Source organism: Pinus tabuliformis, chromosome X (assembly GCF_031772625.1).
Source record: "Pinus tabuliformis cultivar Carrire ecotype Pingquan chromosome X, CPIR1, whole genome shotgun sequence".
Lineage (NCBI taxonomy): Eukaryota > Viridiplantae > Streptophyta > Pinopsida > Pinales > Pinaceae > Pinus > Pinus tabuliformis.
The window spans coordinates 872,313,525-872,336,646 of NC_142308.1; the positions used below are offsets into that span (position 1 = coordinate 872,313,525).

General features: G+C 36.5%; 1 pseudogene; it reads right to left on the reverse strand.

Annotated features, from left to right (window-relative positions):
• Positions 1-21,937, reverse strand: part of LOC149142479 (aspartyl protease family protein 2-like) — a 35,217-nt pseudogene extending 13,280 nt beyond the window's left edge.
• Between the last annotated feature and the right edge of the window lie 1,185 nt (positions 21,938-23,122).

The following is a 23,122-nucleotide window of genomic DNA, read 5'->3' on the forward strand; positions in this document are numbered from 1 at the left end:
GTGTATTAAAAGGCATTTGGGGCCTCTGAGCAGGCCCGAACTGCAGAACCCATCCTTGTTGGTAAGGATTTTGTCCCCATAGTGGAGGATTTTGTCCATATGGCATTTGATTTTGCCCCCACTATAGGTTACCTTGCCCGTAGGGAGGATTTTGACCTGGGTAGCCTTGATACTGTCCGGCCATAGGCTGCTGATAAGCAACATACAGGTTAAAAGGTTGTTGAGCCTGTTGGCCTTGGACATACGGATTTTGCACCTGCTACCCCTGGACATAAGGGTTTTGAACCTGCTGCCCTTGGACATAAGGATTTTTCACCTGCTGCCCTTGGACATAAGAATTTTGAACCCGTTTCCCTTGGACATAAGGATTTTCAGCTCGCTACTGCAGGACTTGACCTTGGCCTTGAAAAGGTTGACCCTGTTGATATGAGTACAAGTGTTGCTACTGCCTGGGTGGACCTTGTTGCTGCAAGGGCTGGCCATTGCTACTGTAAAGGTTGTCCCTACAGCTGCAAAGGTTGACCTTGCAAAGGCATAGGTTCGGAAGCTTGGTGAGCAAACTGCATCTGCAACTGCAAATTTTGTTGCGACTATTGCAAGGGTTTCCCATGCGGTTGTTGCAGTTGTCCTTGCAGCTGCACTGTCTTCCCTTGCTGTTGCAAGTATGGCCATGTTGCAGCAAGGGTACTTGGACAGTTCCTAGAGCAATACCTTGAAAGTTCCCAAATTGGATCTGGCCATATCCACCAGGCACGACGGATGGACCAAGCTGAACATAAGGTCCAACTTGAGGGACATAAGGCAGATTTACCATCACTTGTGAACCATATGGAACATAAGGAGGTTGGAATGGACCCTGAGCCACATATGGTTGTTGTACTGGACGTTACTTGACCAGACAGACCAATAGGGTTCGATTGCAGGTATTGGGCATTACTCGATCCAGAAGGACCAACAGGATTCAGAATAGCACCATAAGAGGGCTGATTCATTCCAACCATGTGAGTTTGTGAGCCACTCACATTGTTTGTGCTAGACACCATGGAGATATTTGTATCTTGCCCCCAGGCATTGGTACAACCTGTCCACTTACTGGAGGGTTCGAAGAACTTACAGAGACTTGACTCGAGACTGTCGGTTGAACCAGAAGATTCAGTTGAAATGACAAAACGAATAGATTCAAAATGGTTGGTTGCACCGGAACTGAAGTGACTATAGTATGCACAATCGGTTGAGAGTTCGAGTTCTGAACGAACGGACCTGAGGTAGGCATAGCACCAGATGAACAGATATGGTTGTGATAAAATGACGAAGCACTAGGAGTGCCCAAAACCAACTGCGCTAGAGAGGTATAATCGTGCAACAATGAAGGCCTGCTATACTTAGGGTAAACGATGGTCAGAATGCTTCCCATGTAAGGGAAACCTTCGGGGGGAATTGATATCCCTGTTCATCAACAACGTGAAGAGTGTGTGTAGCAGAAACCTTCGAGTGACCCGGAGAGGAGACTGGAATATCGCCTTCTAATTCCACGGGTGGAAATAAATGGTGACGATCAATCGAAGATGTTTGAGGGGATAATTCCAAAGGAATACCTAGTTGATCATATGGAATGTATGAATGCTACAATGATATCACAATAGGATCGAACAAAGGATTCGAAGGGAAAACAACCAGTCCTTGCTGACCTTCAGGGGTTTGCAGACTCTCCGGAGTCTAAATAGGATTATCGGAGATTCCGGGCCAGATTCGTAAGGAGACCCAGTAACTGATGGAGGAGGACAAGATGACAAAGGTTGAATACTAAAAAAAATTCCAAGTTCAACATCTTGATCCTCGAGTGACTGTGGGAGTTCGGGAAGAGGCTCTTCAGATGATCTTTCAGATGGATGAGTGGAAGAGGAACTAGGTAAACCTGATGGTTCTGCCATGATGACCTTGTCTCAAAACAACAAGAGAAAAGAGATTAATTTCAGGCCTTCTTCAAAATCTATTAAAGGTATACTCACAATGTGGTCCAGAATAAGACTATTAGGAATGTGATGTGATCGTGGGCAACAATTTTTTAAGACGTTAAAATAGATTGGTGCCTTTTCATGTTTTAAGAGTCGAGAAAAAGGAAAAGATGACTCTATCACTTCTGGTTTGAATGAGCTCGAAAGGACAAGTGCTTAATGATATTTTAAATTTAGAGAGTCAAAAAGACCAAAACGACTACTCAAGATAATCTAGACACAAGGACTACTAGGTAACCGTGAACTACAGAATACCTCTCGGTGAACCGAGAAGTATGGGCAGGCAATCTCCCCGAATATTGTGTTTGGTGTATCACGTTTACAAGGTGGAAAACTTGGCTTCCTGTGGATAAATGATTGAAAACCTAGTGGTGTCTCCCTTTATATACATGGCGGTACGAGGAGCACAAGTTTGTACTAGCGTTTTCTAGTGTTGAAGTGAAAGACAACTACTAGGTTTAAATATGCCAAAACACATCTCTAGCCTAGAACTCTAAAATGTGAGCATTAGGTTTCAAATGTGGCTTAGGTTAATTGAATACATTTTAAAGTTTATCTTAAAATTATGTCTCAATTTTCAGGCCGTATCAATGTGACTTGAAAAACTCCTATATGCATCTAAATTAGACAAAACCATTTCAATTCGATGAATGTTTACACTAATGGGAATAGAGAAAACAATCAATGCAACAAACAAGCAACTGAAAGCAAGATGAGTCTTCACTACTTCGCTTTTTAAAACAAAATAATGAAAAATTCTTTCCACTTCCTATATTCCTATCAAATGCACTTCAACTAGTCCTTTCAATGGTAAAAGAAGTTCATTTCCTTTCAAATTCAAAATGATAATGCAATTATAGCTTTCAATGATGCTACTTAATGCAACATATCAATTCAGCAAACTAAAATGATGTATTTTTCAATGGAATGATAAAGTGAATCTTTCACATAAACACTTAAATGAAAAAAATTTCAAACAATGAACATCAATCATGTGCAAAAGATGAAAAAGAGAACTCTTAACAAACCAAATATGCAAAGACTCAATAGAAACAAGACGAGCAATTGTAATCTATGCTCAAAAAGAGACGTTCAACCAAGAGAAGAGCAAATGAAACTTTTCAAACTTGTTCAATTGAAACCAAAGGAATAAAAGGACTAAAACACAAAATGCACGAAGCATTTAACCAAGCACTTGACTTGTTGAGCACACAAACAACTGAATGGAAAATGACCTAGATGCCCTAGGGCCACAAACTATCCAAAGACTCAAAAAATAAAGTAAGGAAATCTCAAACCAAACAAGCACACACAATAAGCTAATGGAGCTTCCTAGCCAGGGAGAACAAAGGAAAATAGGCTAAGAGGCAAAAATTATGAGGGCAAGACACACTGGTTATGATTCAGGAGAAACCCTAATCTTCACCTACAGGAATCAGCATGATTACCTAACTGGCAACAAGTGACACAAGGGGGGACGACGCGACTGTTTTAGAACAATTCGTGCTAGTCGGTGTGACTGTCAAAAATAAAATGCATTGATTGAGGATTTCAAGAAAAAATTAAAATTTTCAAATCTCAAAACCAAACTTGTCACTATAAATTTCAAAACCCAAGTAGTAAACTAGGTAAAGCACAGAAAACCAAAAGGAAAGGGTGATACAACAAAAGTTCACACAAACCACAAAATGAAAAACAATCAAAAGAGAGGGATGGCTCCCAAGTATGGTCGCCAATTTGTGGAGTAGGTAAATCTCCTCTGCGGATAGAGGTGATTCCTATAGCCCTAGAGTGGGTCTAGCTTTAAACAAAACAACCTAATGAAAATTTCCTTAAACTATAATAAAATAAGAGAGCCTACCTCTTAGAACGCTAATCCACTTGATGATGACCTCGCTCCTTTGCTCTAGCTTCTTTTTATTCTTCTCCTTCAAATACCTGAAAAAAATACACAAGAGACAACAACAAACGTAATAGCATGCAATTGCATTCAATTTACTTAAAAAAAGGAATCTTAAGCTGTCAAATGTAATATGACACTCAATGTAGGAAATAAATCATTAGTTGTATTGATATAAAGCTCAGAAAGAGATACAACCAAAGCCTTGACGTTGCAGGTCTCCTCCGACGTATCCGGGTTCCAACACCACTTCTAGCATCTCATGGTTAGCCTCAACAATGGAAGTTTAAGGCTTCTTCCCTTTAGTTCCAAACCAAACCAAACACACTATTCTCCCTTTACACACATAAACTAGAAGGAAAAAGTTATAGATATTTTGTTGGTTATTCAAGCTCCAAAAAAGACTAGTTCAGCTTGGAAAAGGAGGATTTTATATAGCTTTGATGGAGGGGATATGGTTCCTCTTATGATGGGAGAGGGCTTATCTCTTTGGTTTGTTCCATCTTTATAGGGGAAAGGAGCCCAAACAGACTCCCTTGACTCTATCCAACCCAACCATTTACTAGACTTCTGTTCACGAAGCTTCTAGAGTTGGAAGCTTTGACTCCATTTTTAATAACTTTCCAGAAGAGGATCAATGTGAGTGGTTAAGGGCTCACTTGCGCCGTTCGGAGCTAGGTTTGGTTTCAAACTCTGCAAATTGGCGCGGTGAAGGAATTGATCACTAACGTCGGTCATGAAAACGAGGATTGAAGGAAGATTCTTGGGAAATGATGCAAAAGGGGAATGTTCAGCACATGAATAGGGATGTAAAGGCATGATATTCATGATGGGAAAGCATATAGATTTCACTGTAGAGGTCCTTTACGATTGAGGAACGGGGAGTATAGGGACAATGACAAAATGTTGTGTAACAGGGGGCACAAAGATGGAGAGATAGAGAGAGAGGAGGAAAGAGTGGAGAAGAAAGAGAGGGAGCTCGGGAGATGAATGCAAAGATAGGGAGGGAAGAATTTCAACACATATAGAGAGAAAGGTGGAGAGAGAGAGAGGGAGTGACAAGGGAGAGATGGAGAGAGTGTGTGTACGTTTTTGGGTGAGATAGAAAAACAAATAAAGAGAGATGGAGAGGAGGGGGAGAGAGAATGAGAGAGAGAGGGAGATAGTCATAGATTTGGAGGATGGAGAAAGAGAGAGACACAGAGACAGAGAGGAGGGGGAGAGATAGAGGGAAGTGGGAGAGAAATGGAGAGAGATGAAGAAGCGATAGAGGAATTGAAAGAGAATGAAAGAGAGAGATGGGGTTGGAGGGGGAGAGAGGGAGGTAAGAAGAAAGAAATATAGAGAGAGAAGGTGGAGAGAGAGATAGGGAGTGACAAGGGAGATGGAGAGAGAGGGAGAGAGGAGAGTAGGAGGGAAGAGAGATAGAAGGGGAGACAACAAGAGATAAGGGGAAGAGAGAGAGAGAGAGACAAAGAGGGAGGGAGAGAGAGAGACAAAGACGGAGGGAGAGAGAGATACGAAGATATAGATAGATATGGAGAAACAATGTATATGTTTTTGAGGTGATATAGAGAGATGATGAAGGAGAGACAATCGGGGATAGAGATATAGATGGAAGGGGGAGAGAGGAAAGAAGAGATAGATAGATGGAGGGAGGGAGAGATAGATAGATATCAAGAGAGAGAGAGCATGTGTGTTTGGTGGGGTGAGATAGAGAGACAAAGAAGGAGAGATGGAGGTAGATATCGATATAGATGGAGGGGGGACAGAAAGGGAAGAAAATTGCTTGCACTAGATGAATTGATTTAATGTACATTTGTTGATTTCTAATACTATTTGATTTCTTGCATTAGATGCATTGATTTTTATGTAGATTTTGGTTTCTAATCCTATTTGATTTCTTGCATTAGATGCATTGATTTCAATGTAGATGTTGATTTCTAATCCTATTTGATTCTCTGCATTAGATGCATTGATTTCGGTGTAGATTTTGATTTCTCATCCTATTTGATTGCTTGCATTAGATGCATTGATTTCAGTGAAGATGTTGATTTCTAATTTGATGTAACTAGATGTATAGTGTACATCAAGTTCAAGGTAATTAGATATTGATTTCAGTGTAAGCACAAAAAAATATTGATGACATGCATTATGAATAAGCTCTTGTAGATAACCTCAAACGAAATAAAATCGAATAAAACTTATATTTGTAACTTTTACATCTCCACATCCTTTAAAATTGAACAATACTTATTTAAACCATATTTGAGTTCTTAAAATTTGAATAAAACTTATTTCAATCATAAGTAATTGATTGAAATACTTGGATAGCTAAGTAAATTTAAGAAAGTTGATAACATTATATAAAATTGTAGAAATGTTGGCATATATTGTGTTTTGACCTATATATTAAATTTCAAATGATTCACTTATATTATGCTATGATTAAGCTCCTGTAGATAATCTCAAAAGAAATATTATTGAATAAAACTTTTTTTTGTGTACATGACATCTTTTAAAATTGAATAAAACTTATTTCAATCTTATTTGTGTTTTTAATTGAAGCTTGAGATAAGAAATTGATTGAAATACTTAAAAAAGTTGACCATGCAATGGTATATGGGTGGGTCACAAAAATTCATATATAGATCTTTTTTTATAATATGAATGACTTTAGAATTCAAATAATTTATTTTTAAAATTGAATTGTAATAACATACATGTTGATTGCACTAAAAGACATTTTCTACAAGCCAGTATGAAGCATGATTGTAATTATTTCCATGTTCAATATTAAATTGATACATGATATATTTTAGTTCATTTTAAGTATTGAAGTGACTTGCATCATGGTAAGATTGTACTTATATCATATTATAAGCTTTTATAGATTACCTCAAAATAAATAAAAAATTGAATAAAATTTATTTGTTGTTTACCAATCATGTTTTAAAATTCAATTTAAAATTTATTTTAATCCTATTTGTGTTTTTTAATTCAACAATCATATATTATAGTTCATTTTGTTGAAGAATGTAACTAGCTTCGGTCTTCGTAATTGTACTTGCCAAAAGAAAAATTATTATTAAAGGAAAATGGCTTATTAAAGCATAGGTTTCATGCTTGGGTCAATATTTTCTAGGTCAAAGCCTCCATTGAAGGCTTACAGGGTTTGTCTTGAGTCATTAGAGTCATTGTCATTTTTATTAAACCCTTCCTGGGCTTTTGTATCATGTAAAAAGAATTATTTTTTAGTCAAAAATATAATTTGTCACCTCCACACCATGTCAGCCCTACCCTCAACTAGTCGGTATGGATTAGGGAAATTGGACCTCACAAGAAGCCTATATATTGAGAAACTCAACTTCATTTGGAGAGCCTCATCAACAAGTTCAACAAGTTCATTTGGAAGTGCCTCATCTTGAATTGAATCACTGAAGGAAGAGTTATTGATTAGGTTTTCCCCTTATAGGAGTTTTGCCCTAGTTGTGTGATAAAACAATTAACATATAGTTAGGTTCTTAAACTAATAATATAAATTTCAAATAAAAATAGATTTACACACATTCATTAATAATAAATAAATAAATAAAAATAAAAATAAAAATAAATAAATAAGTAAATATCAATATTAAGGGAAAAAACAAAAGTATTTAATTAATTAAAGTTGATAAATATAACCTATCATAGCTAACTCCCTTTCTAATCCTTTAAATAATAATTTAATCACATAATAAATTAGCTAACATAAATTTTCAAAACTAATCTTTAAAATTATATACATTCCTGTAAAACAATTAACATATAATTAGGATCCTAAACAAATAATATAAATTTCAAATAAACATAGATTTACACACATTCATTAAAAATAAATAAATAAGTAAAACAATTAACATATAGTTAGGATCTTAAACAAATAATATAAATTTCAAAAAAATAAATAATTAATTAATTAAAAATAATATATCTATATATATATAAACATTAATATAATAAAATTAAAACTAAATAAATAAAAAATAATAAAAAATAAAATAAATACTTATCTAAATAAATAAATTAAATAATTATTAATTAATTTATCATTTATAAGCAGACTACAAATGAAGACATCAGAAATATTTTTCAAATAACTATTAATAAGCTCCGTAATTTCACGCTCTCTCTTCTCAAATACAAATCTCATTGCCCTGATGATGGACTCACTAAGCTAGTCCGAAACGTTGGTTTCAAAACTGTTCACAGGTTTTTCCACAAAATTAAAGATTAATACAAATCCATAAAATGAAATAATGTTCATGTGCATCCATAAATTGCCCATGTATGAAAATATACAAAGTTTGTATCACACATGAATGTGCCCTATGAATGGGCCTGAAAATATATGAATTATCCACTCTAAGTACCACTAGAACTCCTATGTGAGTTTTGCCATGTAAAGTAAGTTTCCATAAGATGGTACTACAATATAACACATTCAAATTCAAACTAATTAGATCATTATTTGTGCAAAATAAACATGGAAATATATGATTTTAAACGACATTTTTAATTACATATATGAATCTACTAACCTTAGTCGAGTCTAAATGCAAGTTAGATAGGATGGGGGTCTGATGGATATGGGTTTTATGCTCCCCTACTTATGGCTCAATGATTAGGGCTTGCATCGATAGACTCACATCGTTAATGCCTCTATCCCCAACATCCCACTCATGTGTCCACATAACTATGACATCAACAACACTCTTCATATGGGCATGTGTACACAATGGAAATGAAAAATTATAATTAGTCTACGAATTAATTAGCATATATGTGTAACTTAAAAAAAGAAAATGTTAATTTCTTAGGAATAAAAGGGTTTACCTCAATTGTTGGTCCATGTGGTTATGCATAATGACTCTCCTCCACATGAGTGTTATGAGGTGGAGGAGAATCCATGGAAACATGCTCTGGTAGAGGATAGCTTGGTTGATCAACTGCCCACTTTGATGAACTCATAAGTTCATCCATGTAGTTAAGATGTGTTTACATGTTATCATGAACTTATTAATATAAATGAAATCTAATATGAACTAGAAATCAATATAAATAATTATGCATAATTTGGCAATAAGAGTAAAAAAAATTGTGTGAAGGAATTAATTATTTCATTGGAAGGTTCTCCATGGTTTCTATGCAATAATTTTCTAAAAACATGCATGAGAACTTTACATATTAAAAAACAAAGAAACCATGTTGTTTTGTTAAAAAAAAATATTGCAGGGATGTTGTTACTCTTGAAAATAGAATGCACCTGAATCCTGCAAACAAATTGATTTAAGAAGTCATACTACTTTTCATAAAGAATGCATGTGAAATTTCCATGGTAAAAGATAAAGAAACCGTATTACATTCTTGAAAGGAAATTGCATGGTAAAAAATAAATAAATCATATCACTTTATTGAAAGAAAAATTGCATGGTAAAAGATAAGGGAAGTCTTTTTCTTGGAAAGAAGACAAACGTGAACCCTGAACACAAAAAGATTAAATAAATCATGATATTTTTTCATGGAAAGAATGTATGTAAACTTTAATGAAAAGAGAAAGAAAATAGGTTATTTGATTAAAGAAAATATTGCCAAAGAATTATGACAGAAAATTAGATTATTAATTTCCTTGGAGATATTTGCATGATTGCTATAGAATCTTAAAAAGAATATGTGCATAATAATATCCATTATGTTGGAATTCTAGAAATAAATTCCTATCTTAATTCTTGAAAAAAATTATTAATAGCATGCATCATTGTATTAGATTTCGAAGCGAAATGTCTTTGCATACATTATCATATTCTTGGAAATGAGAAAAGTTAATTAGATTAATTTTCTTGGAAGGGTTTTGATGAATTTGTATGCATATATTATCCATGTTGTTTATTTAAATACTATAAGGATTTGAGTGCAGAAAGACATGCATAGGATTTTTGTGCATGAATTGATGAAAAATAAAGATTGTTTTCTTAAAACATGCATATGAATCTTGTTTATACAAGAACAAGAACACATTCTTGTTTCTTGAAAAGGTTATGTGCATTGAAGTAAGGGTCATTGTGTTAGAAAAAAATACATGTTGCATGTACAAAAGGGTAATCATTGTGATATAGAAAATGTGTCTTTGCATGTAGATAGAGAAAGCTATTATGTAAATATTCTTGAAAAGATTGTATGGCTAGATGAAATGTGTTGATTTCTTGATTTAGGTGCATAAAAAGGTTTTATGCATATAATATCATTAGTTGTGGTAATTTATTAAAAGGGAAGCATGAGAAACTTGCATCTAGAAAGATAGAGAAATGACATTATATTAATTTCTTTTTGAAAAAGAAATGTATTTGTTTACTCGAAAATAACAATTAATGATGGTAGAATTCTAGAGAAGGGAATATATGTTGTGTACATTAAAGAAGGGTTATTATGATAAGATTTTGCATATACAAAGAATATTCATTATGCTATACAGATATGTTCTTTACATACATAGAAGAACTATTGATCTATATTTATTTAGAAAAATTATATATGATTACTTTTATGTTATCATAACTATTATGTTAGTTTCTTTTAAAATAACATCATGTATATGCATGCAAGATTTGTATTAGCTTTTGTTTGGAAAGAATATACATTTGTATGTGGGAAATGATAGCATGTTGTGTTAGCCTACATTTGAAAAGATTCTTTGGGAAATAATATGAATCACATGCACAAAAACCATAGTAATGTGTTGGTTTCCTTGGAATATATATATGGGTAATGTTGGTACAGTCTTTAAAAAAGAAAACATGTATCTGTATGCCTTATTGCATTAGATTTATAGAAAAGAAAACGTATTTTTGCATGTCGTATTATACTAGATTTCCTCAAAAATGAAACATGTGTTGCATGCTCTATTGTGTTAAGCATTCTTTTGGAAAGTATATGCATTTGCATGCATAGGCCCAGTTGTGTTAGTTTTCTTTACGTATTTTCATGCACCAAAAATAATAGTTAAAGGGATATTTATTTTGATAAATTTATGTAATCTGCATGCACAAAGATCATCACTTATGTGTTAATTTTCTTTAAAGGAATGCCTAGACAGTTGTAGTGATTTGTCTTGCAAGAATGTGTGCTTATGCGAGGGGAATATTAGTTAATGTGGTATTTTTTTATAGAAATGCATTGATGGTTATACGCTTATAACTAATGCATATGTAGTGTTTTTAAAGGAATCATGTCGCAATATTTTGTTTATATTTCATGAATGTACATGAATAGACGGTGAAACACCACTAGTATATATTTATGAATTGGTTTGATTAATAATTGATTTAATCATGATATCAAAGGTTGTTGGCAATAGTAGTTGTAGGAAAACACTGTGACATATAAAGATGGATTAAGTTACCATTATGGCGGGAAATAAGTTAGTGATCTATGCAAATTGAAGGAATGTTGGTTGTAGGATAATCCATTAATGGAAAGAACTTGGCCCTAAAGACACAATGCTCAAGGGTTTGTGGGTAAATGATGTCATGATGATTGTACTAGCTTATAACAAGTTATGTTGTTATTGAAATGATATTCTTTATAATATTTTATAACAATGGTCAAGGGATGGACTCCATTATAACCATTAAGTGATGGGTGAACACCCTCATGAGCGTTTAATAATAAAATTAAATGTGTGGTTGGTTTCGTCCTATGGGGTTTCTAGGGTATATTGGTGTTTAATGATGTGGTGGCTTATTGTGTCGGTTTGATGATGATGATTCCTTGCATGATGTGACATTTATATTATTAAGAATATGATTAACTAATCCAGTTAAAAGAATCATGGAATTAATGCAAGGTTACATCAGAAAGTTTGTGTTAATATGCTACAATAGTGGTTGTTAATGATTATGTAATTTACTATTCCATTACTAAAGTTACTCTATGTAATGATGAAGATTCTATCTAATGGTTAATGAAGAATCTGGAATAGTAATTTGGATAGCTACCTATGTGTAAATTATGTAAAACTCTATTAATTTTCATGCGAGGTTACCAAGGAATGTTACACATAAGCATCAATCCATAATACTCATCAAAATACTTATGGTATAGTACTTCTAACAAGTTTTATTTCAAACTTCTTTGATCCACATTTGTTTTGAGAACGTCTTTCTGATTAATCACATCATTAGTTGTTGGTCAAAAGACATTTTGAACCATCTAATGTTGTTCATCCACAAGATAAAGATGAAAAATCACATCATAGTTGTTGTTCAAAAGACGTTTCGAACCATCTAATGTGGTTCATCCTCAGGATAAAGATGAAAAAATCGATCTATCTTTAGGTATAAATAGAAGAGGTACATCATGTTCTAGAAATAAACATTGTAAAAATTAGATTAATAAAATATTTTTTTTGTTTAATGAACATTGGGTCAAAGTATCTGGTCATTATATTATCTAATGAGAAAATATTTAAAAACAACCAATTAGTTATGGAAATTAAAAAAAAAACCATATATTTGGAAAGAAAAATAATATATAAAATATAGAAAGGGAACAAAAATTAGACTAAATTAATATTATATTATTATATAATAAGTGAGAATAAAGAGACAAACTATAATTATAAATTAAAATTATTATTATACTAGTATAAAATTATATATTTTCATATTTTATATATTATCATAATATTTATGAAGTTAAATATATTAATATGATAAAATAGAAGGTCAAAGAGGATGAAACTCAAGTTCTAGGATTATAATTATTCCAAAATTTATTAGAAATAAAAGAATGATATGATTAATACGAAAGACATTCTCAAAAACTTCTAATATTATTAAAATTAAAATAAATAAGTTATAACTATTATTATCATTATTATTATATTCAAACATATATACATTTGAAAAAACATAGAACAAGATGCTTATCTATTGAGATTTACCCTCATTTACCATGGAAATTCTGTAAATAGACTTTATGACAATACCATGGATTATCAATATCACATCTCTAAAAACCATAATTCGTTTCATATGATGTTTGTCCATATGTCATTTTTTTTAATTAATCAATTTAATTAAAAAAGAAAAAATGACATCACTTCGTTGACTTTTGATTTGTATATGCTACTATGAATATTTTAGAATATTGCATAGAGTTTAAATCTCTACCATCCATCAAATAAATATCACCAATAATTAATTAAAAGTCTAGAAACTCTATTCCAAAATAAACATGCCATAATGAAACTCTAATCCATAGATCCCTTAGATCGGTAAAAGATCCTGTCGACCCCAAGGACATGAAAGGTATCTATGTTATTCCGTGTTCTTGTGGGACCCCCTATGTTGGTGAGACTGGTCACTCTATTAACCAGAGGATTCATGAGCACTCAGCTGACATAAAACATGGGAGGACCCGGTCTTCCGCCTTGGCAGAACGTGCGGAAAAGAATAAACATCACATGTGTATTGAGGAGGCTAGTGTTATTACCAGGATTGTGTATTTTCATCATCAAAAGTTTAGGGAGGCCTTAGAAATTGAAAAAAGGCTGAATAATCTCAATAGGGATAATAGTTGGAAAATTAGCAGGTGTTGGCTCCCTGCCCTTTCTTCCTAGCCCCCACCCCCCCTCCCCGCCCCCTTCTCCTTCCCCTATGCCCCTGCCCCCTTTGTTGTTCTTTCTATTGTGGTTTTCTCTGGTCCCTCTCCCCCTCCTCCTTTGGTTTATTTTCCATTTTATTCCTTTTCTTCTCTCTGATTTATATTCATTAAATTATTCTATTTTATTTTATCCTAACGAAAAATTAAGAATTAGATGTTTTTAATGGGTTCTAAGGAAATAAATTTATTTATTGTTTTTATTATTTTTTTAAGCCTTAAATTATCTAAAATAATATTAAAATAAATTAAAATCTTTCATACCTAATCATAGATAAAATAATTATAATAAAAACCAACCGATATGACCTTGGTTAAACATATAAAAATAAAATAAATATAATTAATAATCGAAAATGAAAATAGTTATATTTTTCCATAATTCTTCATTGACTTTTATTTATATAGGAAATTATACATATTTAATATAATTAAATTTATTGGAACTAGAATTAAGTCATAGAACTGACCAACTAATTAAGTTTTCTAGTTATTAATCATTTATTATTTCTTATAATAAGAATAAGAATATAGATCGTTATCTAGTTTTTTTTTTTTTTTTTAACATCATCGGTTGCTATATTGCTTTTCGAAAAAAGAGGAAGATGGAAACTGCTCCTCTGTAGTACATAATTATTCGCCGAGTGAAGCTAGGAAAGAAGGATTTAACAACAATAGGGTCCTCCAGGTTCCCGCCACTTGGGCTTTGAAATGAAATTTAAACTGTAATATATCCTGACAAATTGGAGCACTAAAAGACGGCATTTGCAGAGCATTATCTATCAATAATGAAAGGGTGATAAGCTTGACTATGAGAGTGAAAAGGAGCTTGATGTTCTAGTTTGAAGCACCTTACTGTTCTGCGCCAAAGGATTAATAGAAGTATGATATTTTTGCTTGTAGCACCTGTCTGGACCACATTAAAGGAATAGTTGAAAACATATCCTGATAAAGGAAGGGCGGGAACGCTGTCATGGGGATCTACTCTTTGAGTGATATCTTTGCTTGTAGCGCCTGTCTGGGCCGCATTAATGAAATAGTTGATAACAGATCCTGATAAATGGAGGGCTGGAGCGCTGTCATGAGGCTCTAATTATTGAGCGATGCGAGTGGAATATGCTACCTGTAGGGAGGATCAATGAATAGGGGGCGTCCAGAAGATCCAGGGGAGGGGGAATCATGGGTTCTAAGAGCTAGACAGGCCCGTAGGAACAGGGTGTTCAAATGGATCGAAAGGGGAAGAGGCAAAATTAAGGGAGAGAGGGATCTGAAGTAGGGGAGCGGGTGAGGGAGAACCTGATGCAAGAAAATGGACAAACGATTGACAAATAACTTGTGCAAATGAATTACCCGAGTGTGCCCTGTCCCTCTTTCATTCTTGGTCATGGTGAAAGAATTATGATTCATCGAATCTTCTATCATATTAGAATTTATGAGCTTGTTGCATCTCTGAATGAGAGGAATCCTTTCCATAGTCATGGCAAATGGTAATAGGTCTTGGTTTCATTACAGACTAGACAACCTTGAGGTCTAGCGCATGCCTTGTTGGCCTGTTTATCAGCGTTTCTGTTTAAGCTGCGTAAGATATGATAAAAGCGCAGATCTTCCATGTGTTGAATTAGAATGTGGCAGCAGATTAATATATGTTGGAGAAACATGTAGAAATTTTGAATAATATGACACATATTCACAGAGATTATCATAATTATACACTTATAAGCGGAACATGCATAATACATAACCTCCTCTACGTTGATCATCAATTTACAGAAGCAGAAATATTCACAGGCATACATAGAAGCATCAATCACACATATCAACACAGTATTTTCCCGGGGAAAGCATCTCGCTAAAAACCCCAACTATCTGTATATTATATTGATTGAATCATGTAACAATACATAGTACAATACTCCTCACAAGTACTCAGTACTATCTCCACATGCTACACAGAATACAGCTCAGATTTGATCTCCAAATCTTCCCCGCTGCTTGCCTGCCTCCACAGCTCAATACCTGCTCAAGAATTGATGACAATGGCTTCCCAAACTCGTATTTCACCTCAAAATAATCACTCACACTTTGTTGGACGTGAGAAAAGGCTACAATACTGGGAAAATACGTGAGAAAACTCATTGGCATACTCAATCCCTTGATTGTGCAAGATCTGGTGCACAACTATAGTCACAACTGATAGCAATCTGATTCTCTACCACCTGTCCCTGTTGAACTGAACATGCACTGACATGCAACTGAGTTAACTGATGTATTCATTAGTTGCATCATGAGTTAATAATTAGTTTAACAACTCATCATTAGTCTATCTGCAGTTAGACTAACTACAACTAGTTTAACCAAGTCAAACTGAACACAACTCCATCAACTCCACAATCAACTTCACCAAACTCAACTGATTGAGTTCTAACTGAAGTCATGCATGCAAAAACTCAACTGACTCATAAGAAAAGCGTATTTCCTTCTGACAGCTGCATGTTCCACCTCTGTAGCTCAAACTGAAGTGCTCCAAGAGAATAAGATCAAGTTTATAGTCCAAATATTATTATGAGACAATAATATTTGACTTTTCTATTTTTGACAGCTAGTCTAAAAATAGACTTTGATCACTCACACTGTGATCACTCACACTTTCATCAAAAATAGAAGTCCATCTATTTTTCCCAACTTGACCAATCATCCATAAACAGCAACCTGCAATCCATAGACATGATCCATATGTCTAAAAATAGACTTGCGCCAAAAATAGCCTGCGGGCCCACTTAGTGAAGGCGACTCTTTTCACTAAGCTCCATCATCTTGTTGCACTCTCAACAAGCATTTCTTTTTGCACACTTTTCAACACTCCCTCTCAACAAGAAAGGCTTCCCCTCAAACCCGATCCTGTAACTCTAGAATGTTCTCCATGCAACACATCTGGCCGATCCACTTGCTCTGTCATCAAAGTCTTTGACTGCTATTGCCTCTGTCAACTGAAAACTCTGCATCTCTGTGCTTTTCAGTATCTGACTGCTCTAGCCTCTGTCACTTTGATCTCTGATTGCATCCGTGCTGTTGCTGGTTCTATCTCCCAGCATTGCATCCGCACTGCACCTCCCAACTAACCTCCCTGTTGGGCTAGAAACATCCTCTGATGCTGAAGCTCTACCTACTACTGACAAGTGCTCCCTCTCTGACATCCGCGCTACTGCAACATGTCCATGCATCTCGCACCATTGCACACCTCTATGTGCCACCTAGCACTGTGCAAAACACTTGTGCCTCTCGCATTGCTGCAGCCTGCTAGCTATGTGTTGTCCTGGGATTCCCTGCATTGTCACTCTCTCTGCCGCTCCATCTGCATCTGTCTCTACCCAATCAGTTAGTTCCTACTACTACACATCTGGGGCTCCCGTAGCAAGGTCTCATCCAAGAGGTTGGGTACCTCAAGGATCCTGCCCCTTCTCCTTGGGACAATCAATCCACATCACCCCACCTCCTACCTGGAGGTATGGCTGCATGCGATCCCTCAGCCCACCTGGCTCGAAGTTTCCCCCTATTGGAGGTCTCTGGATGAGTAGATGTCTCTACTCGATCTCCTCTCATCTTCCCCTGTTGTGGCTCCTCCACAACCTCCTGAAGCTGCTGCACCAATCGTGGCTCCTCCATAATCATCTGAGACTTCTTCTGGCTCTGCATGTTGAGAGGTAATATACGCTCCCTCTCAACCACCAAGTCTCCATCAATTGCCTCGCTTCTCAAGGCTTTGCATGCATCTTGAACCTCAAGAGCATACAGGTTCTTGACCTGAGAACCAATCTGCTTCACCTGTCTGGTGATGATGTGTCTAAGGAAAACCTTTCCCTTACTGAAGACTACATCATAGCCTCTGTCTTCCAGCATCGCGATTGACACCAAGTTTCTCTTCAGTCCTGGTACATACTTGACATCGGTCAAGGTAAGGTGAGCTCCATGATCCCTCTGAAAAATAACCGTGCCTACACCTGAGACACTATACTTCTCATCATTACCCATCCCTATGATCATCTGGAGATCTTTCTCCTCCAAAGTACTGAACAAACTTTTGTCACCGGTCATGTGGAAAGAAGCTCCACTGTCAAGAAACCAACCACTTCCCATCATGGATGAAACCATGCATGCGAAGAGTGTGAAATCCAACTCAAACTGTGAAGCAAGTGCCTCACCTTCAGATCCTTCCTCGGATCCCTTCTTGGACTTCTTCTTTGGGCAATTAGTAGCATAATGACCCAACTCATGACAACGAAAGCATCTCACCTTCACCTTGTCAACTTTCTTCCCATCATAGAATTGGATTCGGAAAGAGAAACCTTCCCCTTCCCCTTCTTCGCCTTACTTGCTAAGGCACAGTTCTCCTCATCCTGCATGGATGAAGAACCATCTCTGGTGCTCCGTCTAATCTCCTCTTGCACAAGATCTGACCACAGTCTTTCCCATCCTGGCAATTTCTCCCGACCATTGACAGAGTCCTGATAGGAATGCCAACTCTTCGGAAGACCAAGGAGAGCCAAGCTCACCAAATCCTCATCATTGACAGTAACCCCCACACTTACCAGCTCATCCCGGCATTGGGTGAACTTCGTGAGTTACCTGGGCATACTGTCTCCATTCTCACACTGAATGTTTCTGAGTTTCACTCTTGCTTTGGAATTAAATTGAATTCCACCAGCTCAAAACTCAACTGCTTCTGATCTAGAATTCGTGAGAACAAAGTATTTCTTGTACAAAGATCGACTGTCTGGGCATTCACCGGATATCTCACCTTCCAAAAGAAGGATGAATCCAGAGGCTACCTGGCCCGATTACAGACTCTGCCTGAAGAAATAAAATGTAAACACTTTCTAAATAATAGATCCGATGATCAATCCTCACTTGATATCCTGTAAAAATCTCTTCTACAAATCAAGCAGCTCCGATACCATGTAGAAACTTTTTCTACAAATCATCTAGCTCTGATACCATGTAGAAATTTTGAATAATATGACACATATTCACAGAGATTATCCTGATTATACACTTATAAGAGGAACATGCATAATACATAACCTCCTCTACGTTGATCATCAATTTACAGAAGCAGAAACATTCACAGGCATACATAGAAGCATCAATCACACATATCAACACAGTATTTTCCCGGGGAAAGCATCTCGCTAAAAACCCCAAATATCTGTATATTATAGTGATTGAATCATGTAACAATACATAGTACAATACTCCTCACAAGTACTCAGTACTATCTCCACATGCTACACACAATACCGCTCAGATTTGATCTCCAAATCTCCCCCGCTGCTTGCCTGCCTCCACAGCTCAATACCTGCTCAAGAATTGATGAGAATGGCTTCCCAAACTCGTATTTCACCTCAAAATAATCACTCACACTTTATTGAACGTGAGCAAAGGCTAAAATACTGGGCAAATACGTGAGCAAACTCATTGGCATACTCAATCCCTTGATTGCGCAAGATCTGGTGCACAACTATAGTCACAACTGATAGCAATCTGATTCTCTACCACCTGTCCCTGTTGAACTGAACATGCACTGACATGCAACTAAGTTAACTGATGTATTCATTAGTTGCATCATGAGTTAATAATTAGTTTAACAACTCATCATTAGTCTATCTGCAGTTAGACTAACTACAACTAGTTTAACCAAGTCAAACTGAACACAACTCCATCAACTCCACAATCAACTTCACCAAACTCAACTGATTGAGTTCTAACTGAAGTCATGCATGCAACAACTCAACTGACTCATAAGAAAAGCATATTTCCTTCTGACAGCTACATGTGCCACCTCTGTAGCTCAAACTGAAGTGCTCCAAGAGAAGAAGATCAAGTTTATAGTCCAAATATTATTATGAGACAATAATATTTGACTTTTCTATTTTTGACAGCCAGTCTAAAAATAGACTTTGATCACTCACACTGTGATCACTCACACTTTCATCAAAAATAGGAGTCCATCTATTTTTCCCAACTTGACCAATCATCCATAAACAGCAACCTGCAATCCATAGACATGATCCATATGTCTAAAAATAGACTTGCGCCAAAAATAGCCTGCGGGCCCACTTAGTGAAGGCGACTCTTTTCACTAAGCTCCTTCATCTTGTTGCACTCTCAACAAGCATTTCTTGTTGCAAAATTTTCAACAAAACACATTTGTGGAGTCTTTCCTCTGAACCATTGAGCTAATAACAACTGTCGAATCTCTGAAGACGAAGGTTGCATCTGTTCCAAGCTTCCCAAGATGAATAAGTCCCTGGTATAGAGCTAGTGCTTCTGCCCTATTGTTGGAGGCTTGACCAAGGCCCCATTCATATGATAAAACAATGTCTCCATTAGCATTAAGTATCACTCCTCCAGTCCCTGCAAAACCAGGGTTCGACTTTGAAGCTCCATCAAAAAAGAGACAATACTTGTTGCAATTTTGAATCCAAGTAGCAAACTCATTTTCTTTGAGTCTGATTTTCCAATTATGAGGGACAACATTTTTCCTGTTGTGAGCAGTGCTACCTAGCTGCCTGCTGTTGTTTTTGTTCAACAAGTGACCAATAAAGCTTCGTTCTTGCACACTGAGATCGGTGATGTCTACAGCCTTCTGGTTTTTCGCTGATATGGTTTCAAGGGCGAGACCCTTTACTTTGCTACATATACTTCTGGTGTTTGAACCCTTATCCTTAAAAAATTTTCGATTGCAGGCCAACCAAATATTCCATAGCATGATGTAAGGTAGAATATCCCATACCCTCTTCGCAATGCTATTCTTCCTTCGCTGCCAGGGGTAGTTCTTTTTCCACTTATGCAGAATTTCTCCTATGTTATCTTGGCTGGTCCACGGAATTTGGTTGTTCTGGGACAGGTTTCCCCAGCATTCAATGGCGAAGGGGAAATCAATAAATAGGTGGTGGATGGATTCCTCGGCTGCCAAGCAGTTGGGACAGCGAGAGGGGCCGATAATTCCACGCTTTTGCAAGTTTTCGACATTAAGAGTTTTCCCTTTGAGAAGAGTCCATATAAAAAATTTCATTTTTAGAAGGGCCTCAGACTTCCAAACTGCCTTCCAATGATTCCAGATTGGCATAGGGTGATTGCTGTTGCAGAGGAATTGATGGGCAGCCTTAATGGTATACATAGATGCTGAAGGGTCCCAACTGAATCCATCTGAGGTATTCTTTTTGATAGGGGCTATATTATGCAAGTGAGATTGGAGAGCTGACAAACTATCTTTGAGATCATTGGGTATAGTAGGGAAGGACCATCCGGACCATAGAAGGGATGAAGGATCCCACTGAGAAATCTGATCCAAATGTTGGATGCCAATTCTTTCAAAAAAAGAGAGGATGGGATTGACCCCAGCTTGCATATTAATAGGATGTTGTCCCATGATTTTGTTTGTTCCAATATTAATTCTTGCTCCTCCCTTAGGAATTTTGGAAGTGTTTTGGGCAATTATAGGAATTACTTTTTTGCATAAGCGCCAGATTTTGGTGGAGTCTCTGATGGGTATGTCTTGATCAAGGAGTTGATGCCTTGGAAAATTCAAATATTTAATTTCCAGTACCCTTTTCCACCATGCAGAAGGACCAGTTATGAATGTCCAAACCATTTTTCCTCCAAAAGCTAAGTTAAGATATCTGGGAGATCTGATGCCAAGGCCACCACAGTCTTGGGGCTGAATTACTTGCTTCTAGCTGATCAAATTAAACTTCTTTTTGTCTTGCTTCCCTCCTTGCCACAAAAAATGGCAAAGGATGCCTTCCATTTTGTGATGGAAGGTGGAAAGGGCTTGAAGGAGAGTAAATTGATATAAGGGCAAAGAGGATATACCAAATTTCAGAAGGGTGAGGCAACCAACTGGGTTGAGCCATATTGAGCCCCATTGCCATACTTTCCTTTTCATCTTATCGATTATGGTGTCCCAGACTTCAGCCTTCAAAGGTCCTGTGCTTACAGGAATGCCCAAATATGAAAAGTGAGTCCAATCACAGTGGCAAGAAACCCCAAATGTTGCAGCAATATTATGAAGGGCCTGCAAAGTTGTATTCCAGCCGTAGATACAACTTTTTTGCTGATTGACCAGACTGCCAGAGTAATCCATGAATTTGTCCAGGAGAACTTTGAAATTCCTGGCTATTGTGATAGATGCCTCCCCACTTAGCAAGGTATCGTCTGTAAAATGAGAATGATTTATATTCTTGACACCATTCCCAAATTTTATTCCTGTTATGAGACCAACCCTCCGATGGAAATCCAGCGCTTTGCTAAATGATTCAGCCATTAGAATAAAAAGATAAGGTGAGAGAGGGCATCCTTGTCTTAGGCCACGGGAGGATTGGAAAGCTTCACCTAGTCTGCCATTAACAAGAGGGGTGATCCATTGCCCGGAGATGCAGGCTTTGATGAGGTTAAGGAAGCTTGCATCAAAACCCATCTTCTTTAGGACAACAAAGGAGTGCCTCACTCTGTCAAAAGCGTTGGCCAAATCAAGTTTGATAATAAATCCTTTCTCCTTCCTGGATTGGCTCGAGTGAATAGCTTCTTGTACTAGAAGGATGGAGTCAGTAATATGGCAGTTTGCTAAGAACCCCCCTTGATTTTCAGAAATGAGGGAAGGAAGGAAGGGTTTGAGGCGAGAGGCAATGATTTTGGACAGGATTTTGTAGGAGGAATTACATAGGGAAATAGGATGGAATCTGGCAAATGAAGAAGGCCAGTTTTCTTTGGGTATGAGGGCTAGATGAGTGGCGTTGGTGTACCCCCTATTTTACACTTTCTCTGGATCCATTTTAACATTTTTATCAGGTATTTTTTTAAGATTCCCTAGAATGTTTGATAGAAACATATTGGAAATCCATCAGGGCTTGGGGCTTTGTCAGGCTGAAAGGCCCATACCGTTCTGGAAACTTCTTCCTCATCAATCTCTCTGATTAAACTATCATTTATTTGCTTACTTATCCCTGCAGGTAGATGTTGCAATAGCTCAGTATAATCCTCCTGTTCTTTAGTTTCAGTTAGAAGGTCTCTAAAGTGTTTAGTTGCTGCCCTCCGGATGGCGTCTTGGCTTACCTGCCTGTTACCTTCAGCATCTGTTATGGAGCTTACGTTGTTCCTTACCTTTCTGGCTATTGTTTGTTTATGAAAAAAGGCTAAGTTTCTGTCTCCTCCCTATAGCCACAATTGCCTCCATTTTAGCCTCCATTTTAGCTCCTCTGCTCTCTTAACTTGGCACAGTTGTGAATAGAGATCACTTTCCTATTGTTTACTTTCTTGGGAGAGACCAAATTCCTCAATTGCTCTTTACGTGTTGTTGAGGTTATTTTTAATTTCCTTTTTTACCTCTTCAGGCTCTTTGTAGCTCGATTTGGCCCAATGTTTAATTGCCTGTTTGGTTTTTTTTAGTTTGATTTCCCATATGAATCCAGGGACCCTTCGACATGTTGTCTCCAAGTAGTGAGGACGATTT